Raw genomic sequence first — 23,830 nt, 5'->3', positions numbered from 1 at the left:
AAGCTGCATGGGCAGCTGTATCAGTACATTCCATCCAAGCTCTGTTTGACTCAATGCCGAGGTGTATCAAGGCCGTTATTACGGCCAGAGGTGGTTGTTCTGGGTACTGATTTCTCAGGATCTGTGCGCCCAAATTGAGTGAAAATGTAATCATGTGTCAGTTCTAGTATAATATATTTGTCTAATGAATAGCCGTTTATCATCTGCAATTTCTTCTTGGTGTAGCAATTTTAATGGCCAGTAGTGTATATACAGTCACAATCGAAATGTTGATGCGGCTCGCTAATGGCTATGTTCTCGTGCTTCTCTTCCCAAACAAGAACAACAACAAAATTTGTTACTTATTTTACTCCAAAAATGGTCAAGCGTTGATGACGGTCGTCTTCAGAAACCATCGTCGGCATTCGGAACCTGTTCTGAGGAAATACTCTGTTACTGCTGTAATCATCCATCCGAAAACTAGTTGATAAAGGTCTTCACGTTAGTCTAATCTGAGAAAGTTTCTTCATCTCTGCTTAACCACTGCAATCTAAATTCATTTGAATCTGCTTACTGTAGTAAAGTATCGATTTTCCTCTACAACTGTTACCTTCTTTAAAATATTAACTGTTCCTTGATGCCTACGAATGTGTCCTATCAATTCGTACCTCCTTTTAGTCAAATTTTTGCACGAAGGAAGAAAGACTGGGGCCTAATGTGTGGTCGACCTTGAGGTCAGTAGAAACGGAATATAAGCTCGCTTTGGGGAAAGCAGTCGGCAGCGAAATTTTTCAAAGAAATCATCCCAACATTCTTGATACGAGATTTAGGGAAACCACGGAGAAGAATAATCTCGATGCCCTGACGTGAATCTGAACCAACACCCTTCCGAGTGTGTCCCACCTCATTTCTCACGTATGGGATTCAGAACCTCTTCATTACTTACGCGATCTACCTAGCAGATCTTCAGCATTCTTTTCTAATACTATATTCATACCCTTGTTTTCTCTTCTTCTTTATGTTGTTTATCGTTCACATTTCATTTCCATATAACGCTGCGTTCCATACAGTAATTTTCAGTAGAGCTATCCTGAAAATAAAATTTACATTATATGTTTAAAAGTTTCTTTTTACAGAAATTCTACTATGCATCAAGACTTCCACGACTATGCAGTGTAAAACGGATAAACTAAGCTTCTTCGGGCAAGTACTTTTTCTTAAGAGATACATCATATTCACAAGACTTGGTGTTTGGAGGATAAACATTCATCAGACGGGATGGGGCCTACAGTGAAATTTGGAGATCCCTTGAGGAGTTGGTTTTCTCGTTTTGATACACTTGGCAATGACGCAAGAAAAGGTTACGAGGATTTTTTTCGTCTAATTGCACTCTGTCGAAGGCGAGTTGGTTGTGAGGATTGTGAGCGTCATCATGACAGGGCATCTCTTCATACTGCGTGAGGCTTAAAACGTACGACGCCAGTAAGTGACCACAGCAAGAACTGAAGCGATGTGACCTGGTGTCACTCACAAAAAAAATTTTGAAAAGATTTTTGCATTTCACTACATTCGATCGGAATATTACTATTTTGCAAACATTTACACTTTTTTGGAAGTCTCTGATGTGTTTATATTCGTTGTTTTCTCTTCTGTTTCCTCTCTGCTCTTCGCACATAAGAGTATTACAACGTTGCAAATAAATGCGATAGGAACAAGGGCGTCCACATGCGCTCTCAGGGCAATGAAAAAATATAGTGTGGTCAGCTGTTTTTCTTTCAAGAAAAAGGTTTAAAAGTGGATATTACACAGATCTTGCGCCCTCCCTGCGTTACAAACTATCATACGGCGCTCTTGCGTAGTAAACTACTGCCAATTAAAATTGCGAAAACTGGAAGAACAAAGTAATTTTACTAATTGTGTGGATAGATAAATCAATTTATTTATAGGCGACTTGGTGGTGTAAAAGGTCTGAAAAATAGTACACAGAGTTGCCACATCTGGCAGTGACAATTGCCTAATCCACTTGTTCATCGAATTCAGCTGCACTTTGACGAATGTCAGGGGTACGTCATGCCATGTAGCCTCAACTCAGTGGAGAAAAAGCCAACTACGTCAACAGTTGAACTCGCTCTGCATCGAGGTAGGTGTGCGTGCCACAGGCGCCATCGATCTTGCGTTATCTTGTTGAAAGATGACGTTACGGAAACCTCGATGACAGACACCGAAATGCAATGGCTGCTGTCGAAATTAACCAGCACCGCGAACCAGAATAGTTCTGTTTTGTGACCATGGCAACCACGTTCTGTCACGCTTGGGTTGGGCCCCAATGACGATAACGAATGCAGTATGGCAACGTTCGATCTCCTCAGAGTCTCCTCACGGGATTCATCCATTGTGATGACGTGCGTTCCACCGGACTCGCCTGAAGAAACGCCGTGGAGTTGTTTGTTCTTTCTGGTTTTGTCATCGGAGGCAACATGGTCGACATGTCTTTCTCTGCTGGCCCCTTCAAGGCTAGCAGCAACCGTGGCCTCCTTGCTGACAGTCTGTGCTGCTCCAGACGTCGTTGGGCTGTCCACATGGACACAAATAACTTGCATACCCCTTCCTGCTGTTGCAGTTTCAGTGGACAATAGGCCAGCTTAACATAGGTTGCCATGGGCGACCATCAGAACATCTCAGACAAGCTGATTCTATTCTCTGATTTTCTTCAGTCTACTATGAAGGGATTGCAATGTTGCATTTTGCTACTACGTATGCCTATGGAAGACTCCCTCCAAATAGTGAACGTGAACGCTTTTATCACTTGAACCTCTCAATATCAGCAATCAGTACCAGGAGTATTCTGTTGCCTAGCGATTTATGGATGCAAATACTAAGAAATTTCCCTTCCCAATAGTTTCAAAAAAGTCAATAAACAACACTCATTTGCAGGCTTCAGTGAAGGTCGAAAGGTTCATCTCCACCGGGAAAAGATCAGTTTCCTCGTCGCACACGCAACGTCGCAGTGTAATGCGACAAGTTTCTTACGTAAGTGTTTACAACTGCCGTTGCAGTGAATACGAACACGCACAGTGTAGATTGGTTTTTTTTATGTTTAGAAGCAGCATAACTGCTGATTTCAGTTAAGAGTTGGTTCTGAGTTTCTAAAACAGCAGTCTTATTGCTCCTATGCTTCTTGAAACTGCCCACAAGAATGATACATTTAGCTTTTTACTGAAAAAAGACACTAATAAAGACGTATTTTTGGCGCTGAACAGACTCCAGATAACTTCCAAAAGAATAATTTCTGTTCTGTCTCCCGTTACTGATCATTCTTTTGCGTAAACACATCTATAGAAATTTTGCTCCTCCCCTAAAGAATATGACAAACACCTTGTTACAATCACTTGAATTCTGTAAGATCCTGTAAGGGACTCCCAAATGCGATATCTTTCATATCTACATAGAATCTACAAACGTGCTTATCCCAGTACTTCTTACGTACTTGCAACGCATCGGCATCCACAGATTTCCAATTGCATTTACACTTAATTGTGAAACTATCGTAGCTTATGTTGACCAAGGAATACACAGTTTTAATTTCAAACCTGTTATTTTTCTTCTTTATCTTGCCGATTTCTCCTACTATTTTTTCCCCTTAAGAGCACCTTGGCATGAGACAACCATGCAGTATTCAAGGATTTATTCATGTTAAAGACCACTCGGATTTCTACAATAACTGAAAATTATATAAACCGTCGCTTTTTAAATTTATTTATCGATTTAGAAACATTTGTCTACATATGCATTTTACATGTTAAAAGTACAAGAATACCAAAAAACTAGAGACTTAGGTGTCTGCCCTATGTATGTAACAGGAACAATATCTACATTTATGATGTACTTTGCTACTTCTTACCTCTATGTTTACTCTCCTGTGATGTAAGTCATTCTCATCGTCTTCTACGTACACCTATGGAAGACTCCCTCCAAATACACTCCTGGAAATTGAAATAAGAACACCGTGAATTCATTGTCCCAGGAAGGGGAAACTTTATTGACACATTCCTGGGGCCAGATACATCACATGATCACACTGACAGAACCACAGGCACATAGACACAGGCAACAGAGCATGCACAATGTCGGCACCAGTACAGTGTATATCCACCTTTCGCGGCAATGCAGGCTGCTATTCTCCCATGGAGACGATCGTAGAGATGCTGGATGTAGTCCTGTGGAACGGCTTGCCATGCCATTTCCACCTGGCGCCTCAGTTGGACCAGCGTTCGTGCTGGACGTGCAGACCGCGTGAGACGACGCTTCATCCAGTCCCAAACATGCTCAATGGGGGACAGATCCGGAGATCTTGCTGGCCAGGGTAGTTGACTTACACCTTCTAGAGCACGTTGGGTGGCACGGGATACATGCGGACGTGCATTGTCCTGTTGGAACAGCAAGTTCCCTTGCCGGTCTAGGAATGGTAGAACGATGGGTTCGATGACGGTTTGGATGTACCGTGCACTATTCAGTATCCCCTCGACGATCACCAGAGGTGTACGGCCAGTGTAGGAGATCGCTCCCCACACCATGATGCCGGGTGATGGCCCTGTGTGCCTCGGTCGTATGCAGTCCTGATTGTGGCGCTCACCTGCACGGCACCAAACACGCATACGACCATCATTGGCACCAAGGCAGAAGCGACTCTCATCGCTGAAGACGACACGTCTCCATTCGTCCCTCCATTCACGCCTGTCGCGACACCACTGGAGGCGGGCTGCACGATGTTGGGGCGTGAGCGGAAGACGGCTTAATGGTGTGCGGGACCGTAGCCCAGCTTCATGGAGACGGTTGCGAATGGTCCTCGCCGATACCCCAGGAGCAACAGTGTCCCTAATTTGCTGGGAAGTGGCGGTGCGGTCCCCTACGGCACTGCGTAGGATCCTACGGTCTTGGCGTGCATCCGTGCGTCGCTGCGGTCCGGTCCCAGGTCGACGGGCACGTGCACCTTCCGCCGACCACTGGCGACAACATCGATGTACTGTGGAGACCTCACGCCCCACGTGTTGAGTAATTCGGCGGTAAGTCCACCCGGCCTCCCGCATGCCCACTATACGCCCTCGCTCAAAGTCCGTCAACTGCACATACGGTTCACGTCCACGCTGTCGCGGCATGCTACCAGTGTTAAAGACTGCGATGGAGCTCCGTATGCCACGGCAAACTGGCTGACACTGACGGCGGCGGTGCACAAATGCCGCGGAGCTAGCGCCATTCGACGGCCAACACGGCGGTTCCTGGTGTGTCCGCTGTGCCGTGCGTGTGATCATTGCTTGTACAGCCCTCTCGCAGTGTCCGGAGCAAGTATGGTGGGTCTGACACACCGGTGTCAGTGTGTTCTTTTTTCCATTTCCAGGAGTGTATATAAAGACAATTTAAATGAAAATAAATAAATCAGTTTATATTTGGACATTTAGTTTAACATTGATCATTGTTTCGTTAAAATTTCAGCATATCAAACTTGATTCATAACTAAACTGGTGTCTTATTTAGGAATGTGAAAATGTGAGTTTGTAATATTATGGAACACATCAAATAGGGAGCCAAGATTGGGAGACTACGTACAACACTGCATTCATAAAATAACACACAAAGAACGTTGAAACATATTCAAGAGGAAATTAACCACAACCAACCGATTCAATTTTCACCCAAAGAGGCTACGGTCGTAGCGCAATCCTGTCCGTTATGAAATTACCACACACTGGTATACTAAATTCGTACTAACTCTCTGTGAAATCTTCCCGAAAAGAATACCTGAGGGCTACTTTGATACTTACACCACATGTTTCACGTGGTCAACTTGGTTTACACAAAGCGTGTAACTCCACAATAATTTTGATAATTAAAATGAAAAACATCGAAACTCAATTTACAAAAGAAAAACCTCGAACTGGTTACTATCATCTTCCTATTAACCTGATGGGTCAAACAATTGTATAAGCAGATGGTACTGGTCTCACAAAGTACACCCCACGTGGGTTGAACATAAAGAAAAGTTGCTATATTGAAAAATTTGTCAAAATGAGACGTTATAATCTCACCCACATTCGCATTTAAGATTGATGATCTTAGTTAGAGTTACTGATGTAGGTTTCGTATGAAACTGTGTAACATGAATTACATATAAACTGTGTTTTAAAGTGTAGTAGTGTGACAGGTCGTTCTTGTTCATGTGTAAAAGTAACACGTTTCACTCTTCTGTCGCCTCCTAGACAGTCAGAAACACCGCAGTAAATTTAGAAGAGTAATTTATGCCGTAAATGACAACAGATTTAAGAAATTAACATGAAAGAAATCCAACAGAGACCTTTCATAACCCCGACGCTCCAGGAAAAGACTGTGCAGGGAATTTTCTGGCCATGCTAGGACAATCCCAAGCAAGCTTCTCACACCCAATTCAAACCAAAAATGTAAAGAAAAGGCAAAAGGTCACCAGCTACTTGCTAAAACACAATAATTTCAACACATCTTTAGAATCTACCAATTTCAAAGAGGAAAAAAAACAATCTGTGACACTTATTTAAAAGATAGTGTAGACCTAATTCGGTCAGCAAGTAAAAACAATGGTTCCTGTGTCATTAATATGAAAACAATTTCTGGTTGTTACCCTTATGGAGTTCACCAGTGTTTGCTCATTGCAAGAGCCAACTGATCACAGGAAAATTTATGACTGTTTATTAACAAGTACAATTTATGAAAATAGCTAAGGTGCCACAGTAATTAAGAAAAATATGAAAATAATATCAGTATTATGAAGCAGAACATTACAATGCACAATACTCAAAAGCCAAAAAAGTAAAAGAAAAAAACATGTTTTACAAAGTGATTATCGCAAAAAAATTCTATATCTTATAAAACTAATAATTTGTAGAATTAAAATAACTTTGTGGCACTAATTTAATCACTCTACTATATTTCAGTTAGTTAGCAAACAATGATCACTGTGTCATTATACTGAAACTACAATTAATTATGTGTGTGTTACCCTTAAGGGGTTCCTCACTATAAATATGCCCCATGCAAAGACTAATCGATCACAGTCCAATGAGAATGAATAGCTATCTGACTGATAAACGAAGCAATGCCACAGGAATGAATTTACGAAACAAAATATCACAAATCTAATACAACACACAAAAACAAACATTGAGAAATAAAGGAGCTCTGAAACTACAGTAGCCAACGACTAAAAAAAATTAAAAAAAATAAAAACCTGCAAAATACACGATCAAAGTTTCTCTGAAAGAATACACGTATATGTATTGGACTGAGAACCGTATAATCACCGTTCACTGACACTCAGTAGTTCCACTGTTCCGAGGCACAATGTAAGAGGGGGGCGGAGCGTTTCGTCTCCGCAGCTGTCAGTAGGGATTTTTGTCCATCTGTTGCGTGCAATCCCGCTGTCTCTGCCCTCTCATTAAGTTTCTCTTGGTGGCCCGTGTCACGTACATCTCGATTTGGTTACATGTTTGTGTTGTCAAATTCGTGTGGTATCCTCGTTTGACACGCCAGGTTGATATTCCTGGGCAAGGATGACACTTAATGGCTCTTCTTTGTGCCACCCTTAGCGACCAGAGAACATCGAACCATGATTTACTGTCGCTTGACAGTGGGCTTCCGCCAAGAAATGTTGATAGTCGTCGTTGACATCTGCAAGTTTCTCTGGACAGTACCTGTCAAAAGGCTCCACGCCCCTTTATCCCCCGTCTTCTGTCGTTTCACCGCGGCCGTCTCGCCACGGTCGCGTGGGTGTGGTGCGTTGCTGGCAGATGGATTTCCGCGCGGTGGACCGCTCGGCCATCTCAGGTCATCGCCTCCACGGAGGGTCGCACTGGTGCGGCCGGCCATTAGCTCCGGGTGCAAGGGAAAGTGTTTGCCGCGTACCCTTCTTTTGTTGTCGACCGCGCTCCCGAAGTGGCCTGGTTGACAGTGTGTCCTGCTGGGAAACCCGCCTGTTTACAACTAGTTCTCCTCCTCGCTGCTCCCGCTCTCTCGTAAGAGTTTAGCCGGTTTGCTTTCATGTTCTCAACTGCATTCATAACTACCCATACACATGAATTACTCAAAATTTTACTTCAATCCACTACTAGTTAATCCAACAAGCTACTTCAATGCTACTTCAGCACAGTGTTTATACCACTACAACATTGTTCTAATTCGTCCTCTTCTTGACGCTCGTGGCATATGTCTTGTCACATGATAAATATGGAGAAACTTTCCTTAAACATACACAGTAAAAAGAAAAATGGTTATTTACACGCCAAAACATTTATACCAGTTGATACACCTGATAAGAGACTCGGAATTATACATTTATTATACTCATATGTTCATTCATAAGACAGTAAGACAATTTCATCTAAGATCACATTATCACAAGAATTACTCACACAGATGACTCTGAGAAGGGTAAAAATATTTTCATCATACAGGTTATACTACATTTTCTTACCCATTTTGCTCCAATTTCGTTCCTTCTTTAAGTTACCTTTCGCTTCCAAATCAGTTATTTCGCCTGTGGTGGTTATTCTTGATTCATTTCTCATGAATGGCAAAATTGTGGTCTCCTGTATTCTGTAAAACAGTTTCATCTTAACATCCTATTGAACACAAAAGATCCGAATCCTCCTGTAGTTTAAGTGACAAATGTTTTGCTCCATCCTTATTACATTAAACCAAGCTTTCCTTCGGTCCCATAATCAAAATTATTTAATCTTCCTCTACCTTCAAGAGCGAAATTTATTCATTTCAACTCATATAGGCTGCAGTGCATCCCGCACCAGCGAATACAGTAAGCTGTAATGCTTACAGCAACATCAAAACACATAAACGTCGCTTTTCTAGTGCAAGTATTAACGCAGAATCATTTTTCAGGCTCTGGCTCAACATCAATCAAGACTACAGAAAGGATCCATATTTCTGTTCCACTCTCCAGTTGCTGAAAAACTGCTCGTATTTGACTACCACAATAATATTTCAGGGCCACGTAAATTACACAAACCACAATTCTTCTTTCACCTTGAAGGGAATCAATACACTGATGAAATCCACAGACAGCACTTTACATACTTATCTATAAAGAACAAAAAAGACATATCATCAATATTAACATATCATCGCATATTGGGAAGCCAATGGTTAAACAATCGTATTATTGCATCCTGTTTTCAAGATCCTAAACTTACTCATTCCTTTCTCAGAGTTCTCCCATCTTAAAATATTCATACAGCACGCATACTACAGTAAGAGATCCTCATTTATACTGACAGATATAGGATAGTAATGGATAGATAGTAGCACTGAAAGCAGAAAATTGGAAACAAGGCTACTAACAGCTGGGGACTTGGGTTTGCCAGACCCATAATACCCACAGATCGGATATTCCCCTGAGTTTTGCATTAATTCAACACAGATCTTGCTTCTCTCAGGAGCGACTCTTTTCAAGTTACACAAAAAAACCATAAACAGCATTTCACTCGTTCACAAAGAAACCTTTTATCTTCACATTTGAACCAGTCTAAGTCCTAACTTCACAAGAAAGAAAAAAAATCTAAAAACATCACTTCAGTCGATCACATAGAAACATCTTTATCATTATTTTTACCTACATATTATTCAAAATGCATATGTCACAAATGTAAACCAATCAATTCATTCTCCTCTCTATATACCCTATGTACTCATTTGCCATGTCACTGATTTGTTCCCCGGGCGCCTTCTACGCTGATCATTTGTCATTGCTGGTTTTGTTCATTTCCATTTGCTGGGTTATGTCTTGGGTTAGCCGGCCGAATTTCAACATCATGAGGTGCTCCGCCTACAGTCCTATTCCCACCGTGTTCACCGTAGTACCGATTCTGGTTGCCGTAACTGTTGCGTTCACGATCCTGTCCACGTCCTCGATCATTTCCGTTGTTCCACCGGTGTTCGCGACTGTTACCCCAGTTTCTGTACGGCCGGTCCCGATTATTGTTCCGTTCGCGTCGCGACGACCAGTCACGCCGTTGATTAGTACTACGGCCAAGACTGCGGTCGCGTTGCTGTGCCCCGTAATAACTTTGTGCCTGATTAGGCGGGCATTCTGCTGTATTATATTCCAACTCTTGGAGAAGTGTGTTAAACATTTCCACGTCCTCTTTGCATCGCCCCGCAAGAATGACGTGGCGTAAGTGCATCGGCAATTTGGTGATGCATATCCTAATTAGTTCTGCAGGCCCGTATGGGTCGTATAGAAATTGTTTTGCCTGCAGCGTGTGGTCTAATAGGCGTGCTGGGCTGCCGAAACCAAACTGGTTCAAATTTGGCAGCATAATTATGCCATGCTTGACCCTATCTTGTGCCGCTTCCGACCAATAGGTGGACAGAAAGGCTTGTAGAAAGTCACGAGTGGAGTTGCAGTGACGCGCTGCCGGCCTCTAGCGAATCGCCGGTTCGCCTTCCAAATAGCCACACATATATTCTATCTTATGTGAACTTGCCCAGTCGGGGGGAAGACAGAACTGAAATTACTCGAGCCATGCTAGTGGATGTATTCGCTTTTGCGAATTTCGAAATATCTCAAACTTACTCACCGTAAGGAAATGTTTGAAATCAAATCCCCGCATTTCCTCCCGGCGAGGCCCTTGAATGTTTCTATTTTCCTCATGTCTTCCCCTCAAAATACATTCTTCCCTGTCGTCAAAATCTCCCTCGTGGCCGGAGTCCCTCTCTGCACTGTTCGTACAGCTATTTTTACTGCTATTGGCGAGTTTGGAATCACACCCCGTGCGGCTTTCCAGATGCGCCACGCGTTCTTGTAATTCGCCTGTTACAGCTTTGTGCCGCCTGTTCACTTCGAACTGTCCCTTCTGAAATCTAAGAAGCGAACGCACTTCTTCGGTCTCTACGACCGCTATGTAGTATTGTTATTGCTCTCCGTCACCTTCACCGTGCCTACGATGTCCGCTAATGCCGCAATCTTATCATGTATTTGTCTGTTGTCCTCCGCCCCAGTCTGCTTCAATTGTTCTACTTGCTGTTAGAGTGAGTGAATCGCTTGACTGTTGTCCGCTACTATGTTGCCAACGGACGCGGGACAATGCGTTTCCGCCTCCTGGACCGTAGAGAGTACCTGCTGGTATTCCCTTTGGCGTTCTTCTCTCAGCGCTTGGAAATTCCTAAGTAGCTGTTCCTCGCTCTCTTTCGATTCTGCATCGCGACTCCGCTTGCCCTGTTCTAAGGCTTGCAGACGATCATCGATTTGTTCAAATGTACGGCCTAATTCTTTCATAATATCACTTTTTATTTCACTTGCCAGATTGTTTATTCTTTGTGAGGTATCATCGGACAGTCTCTGCATCGACTTGTCGACTTTATTTGTCTGCTGGATTAGTTTTTCGTCTATTTGTTCGCCTAGCTCGCGGATCGATTTTTCAGATTTCTGCGTCATTTGTTCGCCCAGCTCTCGGATCGATTTTTCGGATGATTCGTTTTGTTCTCGGAACGATTTTTCTGATCGCTCTGTGTTTTCTTTATTTTGATGCAATAAGGCTTTTATGAGTTCTGCCAAATCAATTTGGTTAGTAGGAGGCAAATTAATTTCGTCCTGTTTTGCATTTCCTCTGAAGTATTCCCCATTGCATTTTCGGAACTGTCCGACGTCTTAATATTCGAAATCAAATTATCCCCTTGGTCCATGTTGCTTAAGTTGTTGGACCGCCTACTTTCAGCTTGGTTGTGTGTCTGCATTAGTTCAATTTATACCCGGTACGCAATACTCTAATCAGAATAAATGTATTCCCCAAAAATTACGAAAGGTATCCAACCTCGTACGCACTTTTTCATACGCAAAACAAATTTATATCTTTGATCGAAATCAGTGCAATTTACAATCGACAAAAAAACACATGCATATAAAACACACAAATATAGAAAACAAAACAAGACAAACAACACAACGCCGCTCAACAACGCCGTGAATCTTTTCAAAGTCTGCTCAGAAACAACGCAGAAGTTGTTTGAGCGCCGCAGTGAAAAAAATTAAGATTATACAACGCTCGAAGTCTAACGTTTCAGAGATTCCAGAGTCTAGCGGAATCACAGAACAGGGTCGCCACGTGTAATTTAACCGAGCGGCTCTAGGCGCTACAGTCTGGAACCGCGCGACCGCTAGGGTCGCTGGGTCGAATCCTGCCTCGGGCATGGATCTGTGTGATGTCCTTAAGTTAGTTAGGTTTAAGTAGTTCTAAGTTCTAGGGGACTGATGTCCTCAGATGTTAAGTGCCATAGTACTCAGAGCCATTTGAACCATTTGTTAGATTACGCCGAAGAGTGACTGAGAGCGCGTCGCCATCCTGAAACGACAACGACTGCTTGACTGCTTCACCACTGGAGACACAGCGGGTACTGGCTTCAGAATTATGGTATGACAACGAATGAAGGGGCCACACCGCTTGTCCTCAGTAGAAACACTGATTATCAGACAAAGCGCCATGAATGCCGACGACCCCGTCAGCGTTACTTCTGACCACGCAAACCACACAAGAACTGATACCTTCCCCAGTGATGATTGCATTTTCCAAACACCTTATTATGTTCATGTCAAAAGAAGGTAATCCTCTCACAATGGGTGAGGAGTATGATGAATTCCAGTTTATGATCTAGCACCAAAATTCAACATGTCAAACGGAACAACGATGTCACTGCGGACAATTCTGATTTCACAGGTCATCTCTACGTAACTACCGTAAGGCCGACGTTTAATAAACACTACGTTGTTACGATAGCCATGTGATGATCTTTACCAACTCTTCTCACTCCCGAGATTAGCCCAGATTTCAATCTCTCTCTCTCTCTCTCTTCAGTCTTCAGTCCAGAGACTGGTTTTATGCACCTCTCCATGCTACTCTATCCTGTGCAAACTTCTTATCTCCCAGTACCTACTGCAACCTGCAACTTGCTCAATATATAGATTGAATAACATTGGGGATAGACTACAACCCTGTCTCACTCCCTTCCCAACCACTGCTTCCCTTTCATGCCTCTCGACTCTTATAACTGCCATCTGGTTTCTGTGCAAACTGTAAATAGCCTTTCACTCCCTGTATTTTACCCCTGCCACGTTCAAAATTTGAAAGAGAGTATTCCAGTCAACATTGTCAAATGCTTCCTCTAAGTCTACAGATGCTAGAAACGCAGGTTTGCCTTTCCTTAATCTATTTACTAAGATAAGTCTTAGGGTCAGTATTGCCTCACGTGTTCCAACATTTCTACGGGATCCAAGATGATCTTCCCAGAGGTCGGCTTCTACCAGTTTTTCCATTTGTTTAGATAGTCACTAAACATTCATCAGTCCATTAACTGTGTATTGAATTTGCATTGGTACTGATTGGCGTTCAGATTCCCATCTCCAGCCGCGGTTTGAAAGGGCACAGCCAATTTCCTCCCCCATCCTTTTCTAACCTGAGCTTGTGCTCCCCCACTAATGACCTTGTTGTCGACGGGACGGCAAACACTAATCTCCTCCTCGAGCCGCGCGGGGTAGCCACGCGGTCTAGCGCGGCTTGCCACATTTCGCGAGACTGGCCCCATCGGAGGTTGGACTACTCCCTCGGTAGGGGCGTATGTTGTCCTTAGCGTAAGCTAGTTTAAGTTAGAGTAAGTAGTGTGTAGGCCCAGGGACCGATGATCTCAGCAATTTGGTCCCATCTCATGTAACTTCTCAGCTCCAGCTACTGTCTCTGCGAACGGTACGACATTCAAAACCAATTGTTTCTCACTAGATATTGTTAAGTAAATAGCTGCACAATCAAAGATCAGACAAAGCAAAACAAGTCCAACAAAATGAAGCGAGAAGGAAATCTCATAAAACAAACAAGTATATAAAATGTATTGTGGTGGACAACGTCATTTTCTATCATATTGGCAATTAACATGTTTCAGTCCTTTAACAATTTGTTCATCAATATTACCTAAATATATTTTTTCTCTTCTTCTTCGACGCCTTTCCTTAAGTAGTGAAGATAGTATTCCCTTTCCCGTTTCATTCTCTTATTTGTGCAATTGGAATACACTCCTGGAAATTGAAATAAGAACACCGTGAATTCATTGTCCCAGGAAGGGGAAACTTTATTGACACATTCCTGGGGTCAGATACATCACATGATCACACTGACAGAACCACAGGCACATAGACACAGGCAACAGAGCATGCACAATGTCCGCATTAGTACAGTGTATATCCACCTTTCGCAGCAATGCAGGCTCCTATTCTCCAATGGAGACGATCGTAGAGATGCTGGATGTAGTCCTGTGGAACGGCTTGCCATGCCATTTCCACCTGGCGCCTCAGTTGGACCAGCGTTCGTGCTGGAAGTGCAGACCGCGTGAGACGACGCTTCATCTAGTCCCAAACATGCTCAATGGGGGACACATCCGGAGATCTTGCTGGCCAGGGTAGTTGACTTACACTTTCTAGAGCACGTTGGGTGGCACGGGATACATGCGGACGTGCATTGTCCTGTTGGAACAGCAAGTTCCCTTGCCGGTCTAGGAATGGTAGAACTATGGGTTCGATCACGGTTTGGATGTTCCGTGCACTATTCAGTGTCCCCTCGACGATCACCAGAGGTGTACGGCCAGTGTAGGAGATCGCTCCCCACACCATGATGCCGGGTGTTGGCCCTGTGTGCCTCGGTCGTATGCAGTCCTGATTGTGACGCTCACCTGCACGGCGCCAAACACGCATACGACCATCATTGGCACCAAGGCAGAAGCGACTCTCATCGCTGAAGACGACACGTCTCCATTCGTCCCTCCATTCACGCCTGTGGCGACACCACTGGAGGCGGGCTGCACGATGTTGGGGCGTGAGCGGAAGACGGCCTAACGGTGTGCGTGACCGTAGCCCAGCTTCATGGAGATGGTTGCGAATGGTCCTCGCCGATACCCTAGGAGCAACAGTGTCCCTAATTTGCTGGGAAGTGGCGGTGCGGTCTCCTACGGCACTGCGTAGGATCCTACGGTCTTGGCGTGCATCCGTGCGTCGCTGCGGTCCGGTCCCAGGTCAACGGGCACGTGCACCTTCCGCCGACCACTGGCGACAACATCGATGTACTGTGGAGACCTCACGCCCCACGTGTTGAGCAATTCGGCGGTACGTCCACCCGGCCTCCCGCATGCCCACTATACGCCCTCGCTCAAAGTCCGTCAACTGCACATACGGTTCACGTCCACGCTGTCGCGGCATGCTACCAGTGTTAAAGACTGCGATGGAGCTCCGTATGCCACGGCAAACTGGCTGACACTGACGGTGGCGGTGCACAAATGCTGCGCAGCTAGCGCCATTCGACGGCCAACACCGCGGTTCCTGGTGTGTCCGCTGTGCCGTGCGTGTAATCATTGCTTGTACAGCCCTCTCGCAGTGTCCGGAGCAAGTATGGTGGGTCTGACACACCGGTGTCAATGTGTTCTTTTTTTCCATTTCCAGGAGTGTAGTTAGTTCAAGCACACTTTTTAATGTCATCCCTGCTTCTTCATTTGCCCCTACCGACATAAACTAAATGGCATTGCATATAATCACACGTGTCTAATTATAATGAATTTCTCGTGCCTCACAGGTTGCAGTGTCATGCTATGTCGTAAAATAAAATCGAGAGTGCTCGAATTGTGCCCTTGGTGGGGGACAGTCTACCGAGGAGGACTTGTCGACTGCTAAGGACGAGAGTACGTTTCAGCACCGAGGCCACATAATTTTTTTGCGAGCTGTACAATCATGCATTCGTGGAACCACTGGATGCAAGAGGACTGTGCACAATGAAGAGTGTAAATAGGTTACCAAAAACTACTATCAAAAGTGTTTGGACACTTATTACTCGACATGAATATGGGATGAGTCAATTCTTCCCTTTTACAACGGCTTGTACTCAGCCGGGAACACTTTTCATGAGGTGTCTGAGTGATTTCCGTGGAGGGATGGCAGCCCGTTTTTCTTCAAGAGTCGAAACCAAGGAAGCTACTAATGTTGGACTCTGGGGTGTGGAGCGAAGCCGACGCTCTAACTCACCCCAAAGGTTTTCCGTTGGGTTTAGATCGGGACTCTAAGCAACCAGTCCATTTCAGGAATGTTATTGTCCACAATTCATTGTTCCTCTATTGTAAGCAAAACACCAGCTGTAAAACGTGTTAATATCAATCTGATGTAGCGTTTTCTGAAGGCCGATAGGGAGCTGTACCATAACCATGAGAAACACACCCCTACCATAACACCACCTCCTCCGTTCTTCGCTGTTGGCACTACACTTGACGGTGAGTAACGTTCTCCATCCATTTGCCAAACAGAAACCCTTTGATCGGATTGCCAAAGGCTATAGCGTGATTCACTCTACAAACCACTCGTTTCCAGTAGTCCATTGTTCAGTGGCATCGCTCTTTAAGCAAACTAAATCGTCACTTAACACTGACTGCAGGAATGCTGCCGTGTGAAGAGCCCCTCGACCGTTGTACCCCATTCTTTGTAACTCCTCAGGCACAGACATTGTGCTACCTGGACTGCTTGTTACACTTTGGAATTCACGAGTGATTCCTTTCCCTGATTTCAAAGCGATTTCTTACAACCACCCTCCAGAATGACCGACGGTCCCTGTAAGTGAAGTCTGGCTGGTCTTGGTTTAGCTGTGCTTGTTCCTTCACGTTTCCACTTCAAAATCACGCCACCACCAGTCGACGTGGGCAGCTTTATAAGGACACAAATGTCCCTGGTGGATTTGTTACTCAAGTAATATCCAACGACCAGCCCGCGTTCGATGCCAGAGAGCTTTCATGACCGACCCATTCTGCTGTTACTGCTCCTCTATTCATAATCCAATACGTCCCTCCTCCCTCCTCTTCTTTTACACTGGTGAGTCTGCCTCTCATGACATCTGGTGGTCAAATCCGCATTACATAAGGGTGTCCGAATACTTCTGATCAGACATTTTATACAGAGCAAAGCAACAAAGAGAATGTCATCGGATATTTATCCAGAAGGTGTATACATTACTGGCCATTAAAATTGCTACACCAAGAAGAAATGCAGATGATAAACGGCTATTCATTGGACAAATATATTATACTAGAACTGACATGTGATCACTTTTTCACGCAATTTGGGTGCATAGATCCTGAGAAATCAGTACCCAGGACAACCACCTCTGGCAGTAATAACGGCCTTGATACGCCTGGACATTAAGTCAACAGATCTTGGATGGCGTGTACAGGTACAGCTGCCCATGCAGCTTCAACAGGATAACACAGTTCATCAAGATCAGTAACTGGCGTATTGTGACGAGCCAGTTGCTCGGCCACCATTGACCAGACGTTTTCAGTTGGTGAGAGATCTGGAGAATGTGCTGTCCAGGGCAGCAGTCGAACATTTTATGTATCCAGAAAGGTCCATAAAGGACCTGCAACATGCGGTAGTGCATTATCCTGCTGAAATGTAGAGTTTCACTGGGATCGAATGAAGGGTAGAGCCACGGGTCGTAACATATCTGAAATGTAACGTCCACTGTTCAAAGTTCCGTCAATGCGAACAAGAGGTGACCGAGACGTCTAACCAATGGCATCCCAAACCATCACGCCGGGTGATACGCCAGTATGGCGATGACGAATAGACGCATCCAATGTGCGTCAAAGCGATGTCGCCAAACACGGATGCGACCATCATGATGCTGTAAACAGAATCTGGATTCATCCGAAAAACTGACGTTCTGGCATTCGTGCACCCAGGTTCGTCGTTTAGTACACCATCGCAGGCGCTCCTGTCTGTGATGCAGCGTCAAGGGTAACCGCAGCCATGGTCTCCGAGCTGATAGTCCATGCTGCTGCAGACGTCGTCGAGCTGTTCGTGCAGATGTTTGTTGTCTTTCAAATGTCCCCATCTGTTGACTCAGGGATCGAGACGTGACTGCACGATCCGTCACAGCCATGTGGATCAGATGCCTGTCATCTCGGCTGCTAGTGATACGAGGCCGTTGGGGTCTAGCACGGCGTTCCGTATTACCCTCCTGAACCCACCGATTCCATATTCTGCTAACAGTCATTGGCTCTCGACCAACGCGAGCAGCAATGTCGTGCGTGATACGATAAACCGCAAACGCGATAGGCTACAATCCGATCTTTATCAAAGTCGGAAACGTAATGGTACGCATTTCTCCTTCTTACACGAGGCATCACAACAACGTTTCGCCAGGAAACGCTGGTCAACTGCTGTTTGTATATGAGAAATCAATTGGAAACTTTCCTCATGTCAGCACGTTGTAGGTGTCGCCAACATTGTGTGAATGCTCTGAAAAGCTAATCAGTTGCATATCACAGCATCTTCTTCCTGTCGGTTAAATTTCGAGTCTGTAGCCCGTCATTTTCGTGGTGTAGCAGTTTTAATGGCCACTATTCTATAAAGATACAGTTGTCGCGGAGTTATTGCGGAGAATGCGGTAACTGATCTGACGAACCATTATACAATTCATTATTGACATATACTGCTGCCGAATAGTGAAATAAACTCTGTTTCATTATGGCAGTACGTACTTTTGCTGTGGCAATGAGAAGGACCTTCGAAGAGGACTTCAAAGACGTAAAATGTGTGGAACCCGATCCAACAGTACCCTCCCTCATTACTTAAGAAAGTTGCCTGTGCACTGTCAGAATCCCCATCTTGTACGTCTCCAAGTCCACCAGTGGAGCAACAGTCGGAAGGATGCCTAACGCACGACTCACTCATGTCTAAGGGCGGAAGCTGTGTTCCACTTTTTGTACCGCCTTTTCAGTTAACATTCAAAAGAATACAGTAAAGCACAAAATATAGTGCACAAATAACACACTGCAGACCTAATTTTGACTAGCAGCTTATTGCAGGAAGTCAACAGAAACAGCCTTGATTCCACTACGATAAGTTACGTTCCCATCCACTAGCATACGTAGAAAGTCAAGGTGACCAAGTGTCTTTGTTTGATAAAAAGTCTGTTGATTCTGGATTATCGCAGGCTACTCCTTAAAGCAATGACGTATCTCTTTCGCAAGGTAAAACAGCTTTCCATTACTGAAAGTTGAGACAAACTGTTGAGTTTTCTGCCAGCTTTCGCGACAAAGTTTCGTTGTGGAAACTATTATAAGCATCCCACACCGAAGCCCGCGTTAAATTCTGAGCTTCTGTAAAATATCGCCAATCTTGGGGATTTTGCGTTTGTTAAATTGATCATGATTTTTTCGTTGTTTCTGCAGCAGTATTCTTACCTGTACTGGGTGTCATGAGGGATCTGTGGTTTGTTAATTTATTTGGTATAAAGCTCTCAATTGCTGCCGATACTACTTCTTTGAATCCAAGCTGCATCTAGTCTACACTAACATTGATAATTTTGAAGGAATGGTGATTGTGTCTCAGAGAGGCGTCAAGCGAATTTTTTATCTGCTTTTTTGAATAGATATATTTTTGGTTTATTTTTGGAAGATTTGGGAATTACGGTATTCAGTCCCCTTACGACAACCCTTTGTTCACTTATCCCCGTATACCTTTCGATGCTCAGGATTATTTGCTGCTAAAAGTTCAAGTGTGTTTTTACAACTGTTTACTATTCGAGTGGGCTCATTAACTAATTGCTCGAATCAATATTCAGAGATTGCATTTAGCACAATTTACGATGATTCCCTGTGCTTACTTCTGGATTTAAACATGTATTTTCGCCAACATGTGGGGGGGGGGGGTAAATTAAATTCACCATCAACTGTAATTTTATGAATCAGGTACGTGTTTGAAATTAGACTCTAGTTTTTCTTAACCTTTCAACAATTGTATCATGTTTGTTGGGAGGTCGGTAACACCATCCACTTATTATTTTATTCAGGGCTGCTAGTGATGACCTCTACCCGTACTAACTCACAGGAACTATCTATTTCCATTTCGGTACAATATAGGCTACTTCTAACAACAAAGAACACGTTATCGCCAATTGTGTTTCGCCTGTCCTTTCTGAACGCCGTTAGGTCTGTTGAAAAATTTTTGACTTAACTTGTATCCAGCTTTAGCAAGCTTCAAGTGCCCATACGATTTGAGCATCAGTGCTTTCTATTAGCGCTTGGAACTCTCATACTTCCCCAACACAGCTACGACAGTTTACAACTGTTATACTGATGGCTCCTGTGTCTACGTTCTTCGTGTGTTCGGCCTGCACCCTTTGACATTGAAGCCTAGACCACACCACACAGCCCCCGCTACATGTGTAGCCGTCTACTGCGTGTAATGGGTTCTTGACCTATTTAGCAGAACCCGAAAGTCTACCACCACATTGCGCAAGTCGAGAAATCTGCAGGTTACATGGTCGCAGAATTGTCTGAGCAATCGGTCCTGTCGACTATACTGCAAATGGTGAGCTCTGCTTTCACCTCACAGGCAATAATGGCAGAGCGACACACATCAGTCGTACCGACACGTGCGACCACCTATATCTGGTTGCACCCTGTGCTCTTCACGGCATGTAGGACGACTCATTCCACATCTGGAACAACTCCACCCAGTATGCACACAGACTGCACATTGACTTTCTTCCTCTCCTTCACAGCCATGTCTCTAAGGAGCCCCATAACAAGCCTAAAATTAGAGCTCCTAACTACCAATAATACCAATCTCTGTGACTGCTCGGATCTTGCAGGCCGAGAGGTTCCTCTGAAACAGGAGAAGCGACTACATCTGCCTGATGGACAATGTCAGTCACAGACAGTACCTGGAACCCATTTGTCAGACTAACTGAGGGGGGCCTTACATTCTACCCCCAGGGAAGTCTTTCACACGCTACCACGCCCTGAGGCAACGTCCAACTAGATCACAGATAAGGGGTCAATCTCATTGCTATCAGTAACTGGGCAGGCCACTGGTGCTGACCGATTGACAGTTTCAGAAGTGCTGGACGTCTGCTGGATTCCCACGGCCCGCCCACAACAATGATTCCCACCTACTGCTGCCTCAAGCTGTGTAACAGAAGCCATCACAGCCTGGAGCAGAAAGCAAAGTGTCACCAACTCCGCTAGCATCGACACACCGCAATCACAGTCCCTATTCATGCTAAAGAGCATGTAAAACTACACTACACAAGAAAAGAAAGTACTATCGACATATGCTGCAGAATTCTATTGTAGACACAGATGAAAACGTAAGACATGTGTCTAATAATTCGAGTAACACGCAGAGATTCAAAAACTAAGCTAGCAAAGCACACATGAGAGACTAAATAAATCGCTCCTGATTAGGAACCTGTAATATGAGGGTTGTCCAGAAAGTAAGTACCGATCAGTCGTGAAATGGAAACCACAGTGAAAACCATAAACGTTTTATTTGCAACAGTTACGTACACCTTCCACCAACGTCGCTACACAGTCGGCACTCCAATTTCGAGTTTTGTCGTAGTGTTGTATCAACTTTCCAGTATCCTCGTCATAAAAAGCAGCCGCCTGTGATTTCGACCAGTTATCTGCATTGGTCTGCAGCTCGTTGTCTGTGGAAAAATTTTGTCTTCATTGTCAGCGGTTCTTGTAAGCAGAGATGAAACTCAGGAGGAGCCAATTGCGGACTGTATTGTGGGTGATCAAACAATTCTCATCGGAAACGCTGCAGGAGCGTCTTCATAGCCCCTGCAGTGTGCGGCCGAGAACTGGCATGAAGAAGGAACTGCTCAACAGTTACTTTCTGGACAATCCTTGTATGTCACAAAATCGGTTTACCTTCCGACACAATTGAATATGCGAGAATTGTGTCTAGTAAATATTAAATTAACAAGCAGAAATTCAAAAACTAAACTACCAAAGCACATAGATGAAACTCAGTTGCACGTTTGTTACCATCTTCATATCCATGTTTCAGTTTTCAAAAATTTTAAAAAAGTTCAACATGGACATGAAGATGGTAATATATGTGCAACTGAGTGAAAAACTGTCGCCACAGCATAATTATAATAAGGATACTTTATGTAAATATAGATATATTTTCACGAATGCTGCCTTACTACTTACAGTTGTTCCACTTGTATCTGTTTAATCACTAGAAAATAATTTTCTTTGTATTCAAACAATGATCTCCAGCAATCTAAACAGGTACATGAATTTATAAACACATGAGGATGGGCACAAGCCCAAAACCGCTCGTGTGACGAATAAATAATCTTTTGTTGTGACTGATAGTGGGAATTTTTCTACACCCTGTAAAGGAACAGTCATGAAGCTCAACAGTATCCACTATGGATAAAATTCACTCTTATAGGAGGTTCTGTTACAAGAAAGGCTCTCACAATATTTCGTAAATGCAACTGTAATACAGCTTCACATTGGTAAAACGGTACTTACCGTAGTATACAAAACACCCATGTTGTTGTTGACCATAAAATGATTTTGCTTTTTTCCGACATGTGAACGAATGCATTAAAGATTGTCTTTTTTAATGTTATTTCACATGTCTGAAATTTTTGTAATACACATGTGCGTGACAGTTTATTGATAGACACTGATTTGAGCGAGAGAGATGCTCTCAGGTAGTGTAATTTGTCCATCAAGCTGAAAGAAATACTTTTTCTTTGGAGTTTAAATTCTCGCTTTTTCTTTACTCTTGGTTTCGAAATAACCATGGCATTCTGCCGTGATCGGTAGTTTCCGCAGAAAAATAGCAGAAGTCCTTTTTTCCCAGTTTTACGCAGGATGGACATGTACAGGGGGTGTGTACCCTGATCATTTGTATCTGTGGTGGTGCACTTCGTTGCATGTCGCAGAACAATGAGATGCGAATTGTATCCTGCAGTCGAACGTAAAAGCTATACCGTTTTTGCTCATAACACTAAAAGAATATGCAATGTCGTGATTGTGTTCTCCGATTTAATCGATGCTCCATTATAAGAGATGCATTGACGTTAAATACAATTGTTCTCCATTGTAGAACGTCGATGTGGGGGACTATCTAGCATATGTTTTGTGGGTGGTCTCGCTACGCAGATGTGTCCTGAAAAGAGCATGGCCTGTGAGGTGTGTCTGTATCGCCATATTTTAGACGAAGAAGTTGTATTTGGAATGGCCCACCGTTTACCTCCTCTTGTTTATTTGACTGTACATGTTGATGTAGGACCCTTGCCTCAAGGCGGCCAGCGTCTGCGACCGCAAAGGGATGGCTGTTGGGCACAGAAAAACCGCGAGGTGCTCTGTGGTAGCAGTTGACCATTTGAAAAAGCCTATGACCCCCACCCCCTCGTAGGTGGATGGAGGGAAGGTGGGGAGGAGAGGGATGAGGGGAGGCAAGAGATCCTCGAATTTTGGCAGCTGGTAAGCACAGATCGAGAACGACACAGCTACAAGTGCTGCCCCTCTACAATCTTCTGGGGTCGGTTTTTGCCGTAGTTGTGTTATTAAGATGATTTTTTCCCAGTTCCCCCAATACATGTACTGCATTATGAACCGTTCATTACGAGTGCTGGTATGTTCAAGACGATATCAAAGTGTAAGTTCAACAGTGATGCATTTTTTCCATCAGTTGTGTTAGTGTATTGGCTTCGTAGCGAAGCCTGACATCAAACAGCGGCAAACGCATTCCTCAGCTGTACACTTGCAGGTAATACATGTAGTAACCTTCTCTCTGTCCAACAGCAGCATCTCGTCAGTTGGATATATTTCCCACCAAAAAAAATAAAGATAGTACCTTGCACCTCAGCCTTTTTCCTGCCAGCTTGTAGGTGAAGGGCAGAGTTTGAATACGCCTATCGCTAGTTTTGAGTGGTATTGAGAAATTTTTTCCTTGCAATATAACATCTGTTGTATAGCG

This window comes from Schistocerca gregaria, chromosome 1, assembly GCF_023897955.1.
Source record: "Schistocerca gregaria isolate iqSchGreg1 chromosome 1, iqSchGreg1.2, whole genome shotgun sequence".
Lineage (NCBI taxonomy): Eukaryota > Metazoa > Arthropoda > Insecta > Orthoptera > Acrididae > Schistocerca > Schistocerca gregaria.
The sequence above is the reverse complement of the archived record's forward strand: the minus strand, read 5'-3'. Positions refer to the sequence as shown.